The following is an 11,492-nucleotide window of genomic DNA, read 5'->3' on the forward strand; positions in this document are numbered from 1 at the left end:
TCAGATCAATTCTATTGTCCCTTGTCCCTGGTAGACACCTAGGGCAGGGGATGGGCCAGTGAGGACCACAGGTTGATAATTTCTCCCCAACTTGGTATACGTCCTGTTGTTACATGAGCAGTCTGAATAGGATAATTAATTTATCAGGTCATTCCTTTGAAACAGTGATAATGATCTAACTGATTTTCAATAGCATTTATTAGCTCTTTGGCCTAATTAACCAATTAACAAGATATGAACTAGTACATTTACTCTTCTCATCTCAATCACCTTAGCATTTTGAATGAGATAATGAACATGTACAATAAATTGCCTATATAGACACAACTCTAATGGCCTGGTTTTCCTCCACTCTGATCAATCCTTTTGGTGCATTAAAATCCACCAGCTAAAGGAAATGAAGATTGCATTCCATGGGTTATCAGTGATTATCAGTGATGATTTCTACAGCCAGCTTGGATTCCTTCTTAGCCAAAAGAAGACCAATGCTATCTCATTTCTTTAAAACAATTGGCCTATGACATCTCTTTATGGGCCAAAATTCTCATGAATGAAAGACTGTATTTTTCCAGGGAAAAATTATAAAGTATATCTAAATTTAGAAAATGTGGGAAGCCAACCTTATAGAATATAGTTTTCCATCCAGGTGCTGAAAACATGGACTCAGAAATGATGATTATACTCACGATCATTCAGGTCCTCTTGGTGCAGTGAATTGAAGAACTCCAAGTCTTTTCCTTGTCTTAGATAGAGGTGGGAATATTCCAATGCAATGTACTCACATAAGAAACACTTGAGAAGAGAACTGGAAAGGCTCTAAAGAGAAATACAGAGAAATTCATTCAGTTTAGCTATTCTTTAGGATGATGAGGCAGCTCCAAAATGGTGAGTGGGAGCAATGACTAGAGCTAGCACAGGGCTCTATGGGGTAAAATGTGGGATCTCCCACTAGGTGGCGCTAAGACACATCTGTGGCATCCACAGGGATCGTTAACATGGCAGAGCAAAGTGATACAATTAGCTTTCATACCTCTGTAGGCAAGGTCTATATGGAGTATCACATGGATTAGAGTACATATGGGTGTGTCATACCTCCTTAGGTTAGATACTATGTTGAAGGGTATATCTGGAAAGGCATATGTGTGTGTTCGTATGAGTATGATTGCACATGTGAGTATGCCAGCATACAAATACACATACTTTAGAGTACACAGATATAGGTCAATATAGGTACAGGTATAGATTGTGTGGCATTATAATAAGTGGAAATCATGATGGAGAGAGATTAGCTTCTGCTGAGTGTGTACTATGTGTCAGCATTTGTCATATACTTCTTCCTTTTACCTTCCTAATAGCTATGGATGGTAGCTACCCATGTTTGCCAAAGGGGAAAGCTGATGGGCTTCAGACAGGTTAAAGAACTTGCCAAAGTCATACAACTGGTAAGTTAAGGGTAGTCTAGTCTTCAAAACCATAATATAGTTATGCCTCATATCACATAGACTTGCTATAGTTTCTTATAATGTCCAAATTAACTCCAGAGAATATGATTTGTGGTATGTATTCACAAACAAAACTGGCACATGAGTTATACAAAATGAAAATAACATATATGCAAAGGTTTGATCTGTATTGGGCTGCAAATATTCATAAAAAGTTAAATAAAGCATTCTACTACCCTTCTTTTTACCTCAAGATAATAATAAAGAAGCCATCACAATGAATTTAATATATAATTCAATAAAAAGTCATTTAAAAGAACATTGAGCATATTTTAAAGTTGGTATATCAAATCCACATGTATATATAATTGAAGCCATTCACTATATTCCTCAAAATACATTGGCATTAAGGTAACAAGACAAATTACATTTATGTTGCTTCTTTCTTTTGCTAGGCAGGTATATTACCACTTGAGCTGCACCACTAGCCCCTTTTTGCTTGTTATTTTTCTAATAGGGTCTTGCTTTTATGCCTGGGTTGTCCTAGACCTCAATCCTCCTATTCATGTTTCCTGCATAGCTAGATGTTAGGCACAATCACACCCAGCTTTTTATTGGCTGAGATGGAGTCTTGCTAAGTTTTTGCCCATGTTGACTTTGAACCACAATCCTCCCGATCTCTGCCTCCCGAGTAGCAGGGATTACAGGGGTGACCCACCACATTCAGTTTATGTTACCTCTTTTTATTGTAGGAAAAGCATTTCTAATAAGATGGTTGGTACTAGCCTACTCAACTATAGTCTATTGTTATTTAAGACTTTATAATCTTTGGTGAGCAGCTTTTCAATTTTTTTTCTTATCTAGACAGTGTATTGTTCTGTAAATTGTGCTTTTGTGTGATGAACTAGAGAATTGCATATATTGAGCACTTGGCAAATAGTGAGTGCTTAATTGATATCAACAATGGTGTTCTGATGATCAGAAGGAAGGAGAAAAGGAAGCAGATGAAGGAGAGAGAGAGTCAGAGAAGAGAGACTAAGAAGGATGGAGAAGGTCAAAAGATAAAACAGAAGAGAAGGAGGAGAGCAGCAAACAGATGAATTTGGGGAAGGATAAAGGACCAAGGTGACAAATTACAGTTCTTAGTTTCTTCCTGAAATTAAAAAAAAAAAAAAGAAAGTTATCTGAAACAGTATGGTATTTTAAATATCTGCCCTGCACCTTCCAAGCTATTCTATTTTTCATCTTAGACTTTGTGCATTTTCCTGTTTTCATATAAGATTGGTTATGTTTTCTGTAGGTAAAAGAAGAATGTGCTGAGAACTGAGCCGCTGGCAGAGACTGGGATTGAAAAGGGAGAGGAAGGCAGGCAACATTTCACCTAGTTGTAGTTTGCACACTAGAAACATGTTGGTTGTGCTGTTTACAATCTTTTTGTTTTTTTGCCACATGAAAAGGTGAATTCTGACACTCCAAATCTAGATAGACTCTGTAGAATTTCCCTCTAGAAAAGTCAAAGCAAACCATAAGCATTTTCTTTGGTGTTTCAGATCTTTAATGGCCATTACCTAAGAGCAGAGGTCACAACCCAGGCAGATGTAGAAAAAGAAAATATTCACTGTTGCCTTTGAAAGGAAAATTCCACTTTGAAAATTTCCTCAGTAGATATTTTTGTCATTTCAGGCCTATCTTTTTTCCTTTAATTTGCATTGGGGAACATTGAAAATGGAAATGCTAATAATAAAATAAAATATAAAGGCTGCCATTTATTGAGCACTTACTATATGCACAGCACTGCTCTCCATGTTTTATTGTTGTTTTATACTCAACACAATTCTACAAAGTTGGTATCACATTAGAGATAAAAAATCTGAGACTCAGAGAATTTAAATAGCTTTGCTAAAGTCATACAGTAGTAGGCAGCAGAGCTAAAACTCAAACCAGAGGCTAGCTGAAGCCAAAGCCCTTTCTGTGATTCATCATTCTGTACTTAAATAGCATCCAAAACACCTGTGTCTGTGCCTATAAACAGTAGGTGTATGGTAATCCTCACCTTTTCTTTTGGCAAAGGATTGTCACCTTTGGAAATTTTATCTCTTTCTATTTTAACCTGAGCAGTTTGGAAGAATGGTAAACCCTAGATCCTAGCATAAAAGTCTAGAGTCATTTCCTGGGCTCATGAATATTTGAAGAGGTAAGACATGCATTGACGAGAAGGAAGATCTCTGACTCTTTTGGGTTTTCCCTTTCCATCCCATTCCAGCATATTCATAATTATGTAATCACATGACATATATAAACTGTTAAAACTAAGAGGAAATCCTCAAGTTTGACAATGTCTCCAGCAGCAGATAATTTCCTGAGCTATTAAAATACTATAGCAAATTGTATCAGGAGCACTGGGCATTGTAACTACTAATTAGCTATTGCCTGAGACAGCTGCCAGAGCTGCTGATGAATGCATAACTGCCTAATTCTTCCTCTACAGTCTTTTTTTCTTAACCCCAAACTAGACAGTAAGATGAAGAATAGAGTCCAATAGCTATCTAAGGTTCACCATTACAACTAGTTGAAATAGAATCTAGGTTGTTTATGTCCTGGTCAGAAAACAATATTAATTCATTCTGAAGGATACCTTGCTGGGTGAATGGGTGGATCCTAATTAATTAAAATGTGTAGAAAATGCAGCATTCTCTAACATCTTTTCATAAATTTAAAAGGTATATTTTACATATTAAAATCACTCATAAATTCTTCCATACACTTTTAAAATCTGACTTTATTCATAAGTTCCATACTGTTTGACCAATTTCAAAAGTTTTTATCATTTTTCCCAGGTTTTTAAATGCCTGTTAATATCCAGAAGCAATAGTATTCCTCTAAATTCATTTTGGATCATATATCTCAAAATCATTCAGACCCAATTTTACAATTGCTTCCTATTAATAATAATGGTAGAAATAATAGCCGTAATAATTTTTTATTGACATGTTTATATTCATGCTATCTCATTTCATAATATTAACATATCTTTGTAACAGGTCTCCCTGATCCCCAACTTTTCCCCTCTGATTAAATCTCTATGTTCCTGCTAGATTTACTTACCTTAATACACTCAGCAGTTCTCCTCTGCTACCCCCATTCCATCCATGACATCCAGTGTTCTCAGAAAATCCAACTTCTCAATCTCTCTCTCTCTCTCAATCTCCTTCTCTCTCTCTCTCTCTCTCTCTCTCTCTCTCATCTGTCTTTCTCTTCCTCCAGGTTCTTAATCCACAGGTCTCCAAAGTGAGTCATTTGATTAATTCAATAGTACTCACTCTCTGATTCCCAAACAGTACACAAACCTTCCTGTCTGCCCTGCCTTTGCACTCCTCCTTCCCCCTCTTCCCACATGTATAGGTATGCTTCTCGAGAGATGTGGGTTCCTCTGAGAGTGTAGGTTGCTACCTGCTCATCATTTTTTCCTTCATAGCACCAGGCTCATGCCTTGTACCATATTGTAAACAATTAGAGTTGGCCACCTGCTCTGCCTATTCCTCCCATCTTATGTCTTTCAAAAATAAATGTCCACAAGAAGGGTCGCTTTTGATGATTGGACCCTCAGTGATGCATATGAATTTATCTTTTAACGTTAACCTTAGTGACAAAGCTCTATCATTGTAGAAGTTAAAAATACTTAAAAGATTGAAAAGATTGTATGTGAGGGGAAAGGCAGTACATATTTTACTAGTGTATTAAAAATTTAAATTTATTCCAAGTCTAGACCTTCAAGTCCAAGATTTTTGTTGGCTATAGGAGTAGCTTCAGGTGGCTGACCATGGCATTTTGTGAGGCGCATGCACGTTCCTCCAGGCAGCTTTATCTCGGCCCTGGAGAGGTAACTACAGGGGACTCAGTGGAGGTGAAGGCAGAGAGAGGACAATCTAGACTCAAAAGATCTGTCTGTGAGTCCCATTTTATAGCTGAAACATAAGTGCTCTTAAGAAAGGCCATTTAACCTCACTGAGCAGCAGTTCCTCCACTGAAAAATGTAAAGTCTAATATTTAAACTCATTGTGTTATTGTGGAAATTAACTGGGTTATTGCTGCGAATGCCTTGTAAATTACATGGGCTCTGCAAATGTTAGTTACTATTAAGGAAACATTCTGGGCATCTCCAGTTTTTCTATGAACTAGTAGAGGTGGTTCTAGCTGCTCTAAAATAAATTGTTGGGAAACATATGATTTTTTATGTTGTAGGACTGCTCCAGGCTCCAGATTTGACTCTGTTCCTATTGATAGCAGAAACTACTAACAAAGAATTCTTTTTAGTGTTTAAAGGCTGATGCTTAAACTGCTATTAGCGATTCAATTAAGCATTATAGCTAAAATTTCCATTGATGCTGGGCCAACATTTAATTTTCAGTTACACACACACACACACACACACACACACACACACACACACACACACATACACACACACTGACACACACACTCACATGCATTATGTCTATATTTTCCCTTCCTTTCTTTTTCTTTTACCTCCCTCCCTCTCTCCCTTCCTTCTTTTCCTTCCTTCCTACCATCTTTCTCACCTTCTTCCTCTGTCCTTCATGCTCCCATCTCTTCCTTTCTTCCAACCAGAGTTTAAAAATATTCACATCAGAAAATGTCACGAGCCTTTAACAAGTAATGTTTTACTTCTCCCAGCCTGAGTTGAAAATGCTTTTAAAGCCCCTCTATTTTCTGCAGAGACTGACTCTAGTAGGTAAATGTGCCTAACTGTATGTTACTTACCAATTAGGTCCCAGAACAGACTATAAAGTTAATGTACAATCTACTATGCCGAATACGTGATTACTGAAGACCATTCCCTAGGCGTTCCATGGCCTACAGAGGTGATATGTTTTCTGTGTTATGGGAATTATTGACTCACTGGACCAGAACACACTCAGAGTCCACATAAAGATCCTTATTTCCACAATGGATTGAAAGGCCGGCAGACTCTGGTTTCCTTCATATTCACAGTTTGTAGATTATTGATCTGACAGTGTATCCACTCAGGATCCTCTGGGTCTCTTTAGCTTCTTATGTGTGCATGCTTCCATCAGGAGTTCCTCCAACAAGCATCTGTGTTGCAGCTGCTTATGGCCTCAACTGCTCAAATTATTTTTGTCTTTAAAATATAACATTTCAGCTGTCCTTAAAACATACAAAACCAGGGAAAGTAATGTCCCCTAGGAAATAAGTGAATCATCATAGATGCCCAATTATAAATAAGGAAAACCTATAAAATATAATCATAGAATTTCCAAATAGGAATACAATGCAATAAAATTATTTACAAGTTATTACACATTAAGGGTAACCTGGGTGGATTAAAGGAAAACTTCTTTTTAAATCAAGTACATGTGGAATGTGTGTGTGTGCGTGTGTGTGTGTATGTGTGCGTGTGTGTGTGTATGTGTGTGTGTATACACATATGCTGATTTTCCTAAAGGGACGTTGTTGGCATTTATTTAATCAAATGTACTCACATCACAAATGAAGAAGAGAAATATGAAAGGTGACTGGGACCTGGTCTTCCAGATTTCCCAGGCTGCAGCCTTCAGTAAAGCATGCCTCCAGTGCAGACATAGCTTATATGAACTACATGGAATATTCTAGGAGGAGGTTTATATCTTGAATCCATCCCCATCTTGTCTACCAGAACAATAATCTCCATTTCATTGTGAAGATCAAATCTGTTTTGAACCACTGCTCTCTCACCTGTACAGATGAAACCACATACTTTGCTCCTCTATCTCCATGGGCCAAGTGTCCTCTTTAGCCTTTCGGGTCATCTTGCCAATTCACACTGTAATGGTGAACTTACTGCTTAATGCAGAGCTCTGAATAGGACCAGATAGCTGAACCGTTACTCTTTCTCTTATCCTCCTCATGCTTCAGAACTACCTATGCTCTGCCCTCTTGCACTGAATAGAGAGGTCTGCACCAGATTCCTTCCTGTAAATCACAAGGAATCACATATGTTCGGTTCTCACTCTGTATTTGCTTAATAAGAGAATAAATAGATTCAGAGTGGGTCCAGCTAGGGACCTGCTCCATAAGGCCTTGTTCTCTGAGATGTTCTATCTTTCACAAGAGTTTTACATTTTTAATGTGTGAAAGATTGAAAAGATTTCTAAACCCACTGGTGTGGTTCAGTACTGATGAGATTTCAGTCTCAACGTAAGCAGTGAAGTTTTGAGTAGTATGTTTTTGAATTGTACCTACTCAATCTATTTTTCCATCAAGGGCTCATAAGCACCACAACAACAATGACCTTTTCCTTACTTCTGTGTTTAACCCCCAATGGTCCTCATTATATTACTCTGTTCAACAAATGTGGATGTCCAGCTTTTTCTGCTCCTTCCATCCCCAGATAATTTACGGTGGATTCTAATAAAATGTTTTGCAACTCACAGCATGAAGTTGTTAAAGATTCTCTGTCAGGTAATTGATAAAAGAACAATCTAGCCTGTCCTTCATGTTCACTGGCTCAAAGTTCATGCCACCTGTACTTGTACAAATCATACCTAAGCCACCTTTGGCCTGCTAATGTGAGGATATCATCCATCAGCAAATGAGTGGTGATATTGCTCTCTGGCCTGCTATGCTGCTTGACAGCTGGTTCTGCTAGAGGGAGGTTCATGCCCCCACTGCTGTAAGGATGCTGAGATGCAGGAGAAAAGCCTCTTGACATAGACTGGTCCTCCTCCCGGCACCAAATGGAGGCTTCCGGTTCCAACCTAGTTCTGTACTGTGGCCAGAACTGTAATTGGGCCTCAGTACCTATATCTCCTACCTATAATGTTTTTTATCAAAACTTAGAGAGCTACTACAAAAGACAGGTACTCGTCACTCAGTCAATCCACCATCCACCCAATTTTCCTGGTCTCGTGACCTTATCTCTTCATACAAAATTACTATAGGCAGAATGTAAGACAGAGGGTTGCTATAAGTCATTTGGGAGATAACTTACTTAGAAAACATTTTTTTTAAGACCTGAAGCAGGTTTAAAATTTGGAAGCTGCTTTTATTCCATGAAAATTCATTGGTTGAATTTAGCTCAGTAATAGAAAATCCTGGCTTATATGTCCAAATAAAATTTCCTTTAATATCAGCCAGTTAACCTGAATATAAGGCAATAATTTGTTAACTATCTTTCTTTTATTGCTAATGTCACTTAGCATTCAGTCTTTTAGCTATACTAAATTTACAACATCTGCTTTACTCTTGAGAATATTATTTATAAAACAAAATAAAAACACATCATCACTATCCTTGACTTTAAGTCCATAGTTATATGGGTCTCAGTGGTCATCGAGTCCCAGTTTTCACTGGACCAGTCAGAAGTTTCCACCGTAAACACAGAACCACACACATCAGCTCACTAGTCACACGATAGTGAAGGGGATCAAACAATTGGGTAGACCAGAAGATTTCTACTTAGCAGCTCTTCAGTAAGCCTAAGTAGTGGGAATAGTAGTAGTGGAACTTTCAGGAACACAGATAGTTATAAATATGTCCTCTTGTTCGATTAACAGCAGCCTCAAGAAGTTGATATTCATCTGTCCAAATAAACTCATTTTAACTCTTGAGGAATTCCCTTTAGCTTTTCTACTATCAATCTGGAATAATGTACAAATAATAAGGTGACAGTCTGCCCATTGTTTGAATGAATATTATTAAATATACAACAATTATCACAAATAGTATATTCCATTTGCATACAATCCCCTTCAGGATCATGCATACTCCCAACCTCTACAGAAAGAAATATGAATTATTAACATTCACTCTTGGAGCTCAGTAAAACTAACTCTCAGATCATGACAATAAACACTCAATGTTCTGGCATCTACACTGACTGGAGAATTCACACTGTATAGTATTTGACACACTCATTCTCTCAGGTAAAATACTCTGAGCAAAACTGCATAATACATTAGGCTGATACAGTAAGGGTGAGTAATTCGATCACTTCCTTGTGCAAGGTTATATTTTATGATGATCTTTTTAACACTATAATCTAAATTAGGGTTTGATTGAGGAATGGAGGAGGGGTGAAAGTAAACTAATTAGAATTCACTCTATGTGAAATAACAGCTAAGTCAATCCATGCCATCAAGAGTAAGATCTCACTTTCAAAAGGCTTGTGAGTGACTAACAAGACCCTCACATGTTTCAATAATGGGAAAACTATTGTGTGTATGTGTGTATATATATATACATGTATACATATGCACAAATTTAATGAATATACAATGATGAATTTTTACTTGGGATCATAAAGAGGAAAAGAACAAGAAGCATAGAAGCCAATAATTACTCCCATGAGCAGGTAGAAAAGAAGAATTTCCAAATGTTATCAAGAAGAGACAGAGTCAGAGAAAGACTTGTGTCTTACCTCACAGTTCCTGAGCTCTGAAATGAGGGCTTTGAGAAGAATAATCAATGCTGTCAGAGAGACCACACTGAATATGAATTTGGGGTTCTTCTCTGGTGGTCAAGGCAAAGAACACGGCCAGCTTGGAAAACAATGGTTGTCCAGGACTCTATGATCCTTGTTCACTCAGTCCTTCTTAGCTGCAATTTTTCAGCTCCTCAGCACTCCAGTGGGTCTGTCATTCTAGTAGATTTGCTTTTGAAGTGCTAATCTCATTAGCATCCAGTTCTCCTTCAATGGTCACGTGATTTGTGAGGACCAGGTTGTTTTCTCATTGGGGAATTTCCCTCTTATTTAGTAGCCAAAGAACCCATCTCAGGGACCCTAGCCAGAACCATTGGAAGATCATTCTTCCGGTTGCCACTCTCGTTCTGCTTGGCCTCTTTTCCTCCACATTGTTTCCTCCTTTTTTTCTCTTTAAACATCACTGAGACGTTAAATTTTTACAAATCTTATATTCATAAGACATTTTTGTCTTTGAGCTGATAGACGATAAGCAAGGCTCATACACCTGGCCTTCCCAGGGTGGAAAACTCCATTGGCTGTCTTGAATGTTGGTACATGAGCATACTTTATCATGAAATTCAGGTAGGAAAGGCAAATTTAGAGAAAAAGCAGAAGAAATTCTTTCCAAAGAATCTGATCCCTTCCTTTGAATAAAATTTTTCATTAGCATAAGGTAATTGTATAAAGAGGTTTCATTACATTTACAACATGCATGTAATGTACTTTGATCAAATTCCTCCCATCTATATAACTATTTCTTAGTTACCCTCCCTTTTTGAGATACTGAAATCAAGCTGCATACTATTGCAAGTTATTTCCAAACTGAAACAGCTTAAAAGTCAAGAAGCTAGAACCCCAGCCTTTCTTCTTCATTATCATCTTAAAAAAAAAATCTTTTATTCCCCAACAATCAGTAGAATGACTTGCACACATTTGCCTTAAGCATAGAGTAGAAACTAAGACTCACTTGTATTTACTGTTTCCTTTGAACATCAGATAATTGGTCCCTAGATTTCCCTGAAATCTTAGATTTTATTCTGAAAACCTAACATTAGCTACTACTTTATCCTAAGGATCAACTCCCTTTAAGCCTATGTATCTTTTCCTTGCCTTTGGAAATGGAACTGTTTTTCCAAAGGCTCTCAGCATGCTGTCCTTGGGGCTTTTACTATATCTATAGCAACCACTCTGTTTTGGAAACTTACAAATAAAAGTAGGATCTGGAGTCTGGGCACATATAAAAGATACATTACAACAATAAGCATTTTGGGTTCTTTGTTTAAACCAATAACTATAGCTTATTAATAGCTGGTGAGGTTCTGACTAAAGAGAAGTCTATTTCTTCAAATTTAGAATATTTGCGATTTAATTCACTCTTGTATTTTAAGAATTTTCCATTTGATACTTCAATATTGAACCTACATTTTTGCTTCAATTGGCAGTGAAGGGTGGTATTCTGTGCTATCTTTGCTGAATTTCCTAATTTCTTCTAGGAGTTACACATCTCCATTTTGAAAGTTTCCCCTTTCAAAAAATCTTATGGCTTCATGAAGTCTTTCATCCCTTCT

The 11,492-nt window shown here is 37.4% G+C and overlaps 1 protein-coding gene across 1 annotated transcript in view; it reads right to left on the reverse strand.

Moving 5' to 3' along the window:
- The window catches only part of Slc14a2 (solute carrier family 14 member 2), a 445,690-nt gene extending 435,580 nt beyond the window's left edge, over window positions 1–10,110 (reverse strand). The window contains exons 1-2 of the mRNA XM_074069897.1: window positions 9,880–10,110; window positions 687–816 (exon numbers count right to left, since the gene is read on the reverse strand). The gene's annotated coding sequence lies outside the window, so the exon portion shown is untranslated. The remainder of the gene's footprint in view (window positions 1–686; window positions 817–9,879) is intronic.
- Window positions 10,111–11,492: the final 1,382 nt, after the last annotated feature.

This window comes from Castor canadensis, chromosome 4, assembly GCF_047511655.1.
Source record: "Castor canadensis chromosome 4, mCasCan1.hap1v2, whole genome shotgun sequence".
Taxonomy (NCBI): Eukaryota; Metazoa; Chordata; class Mammalia; order Rodentia; family Castoridae; genus Castor; species Castor canadensis.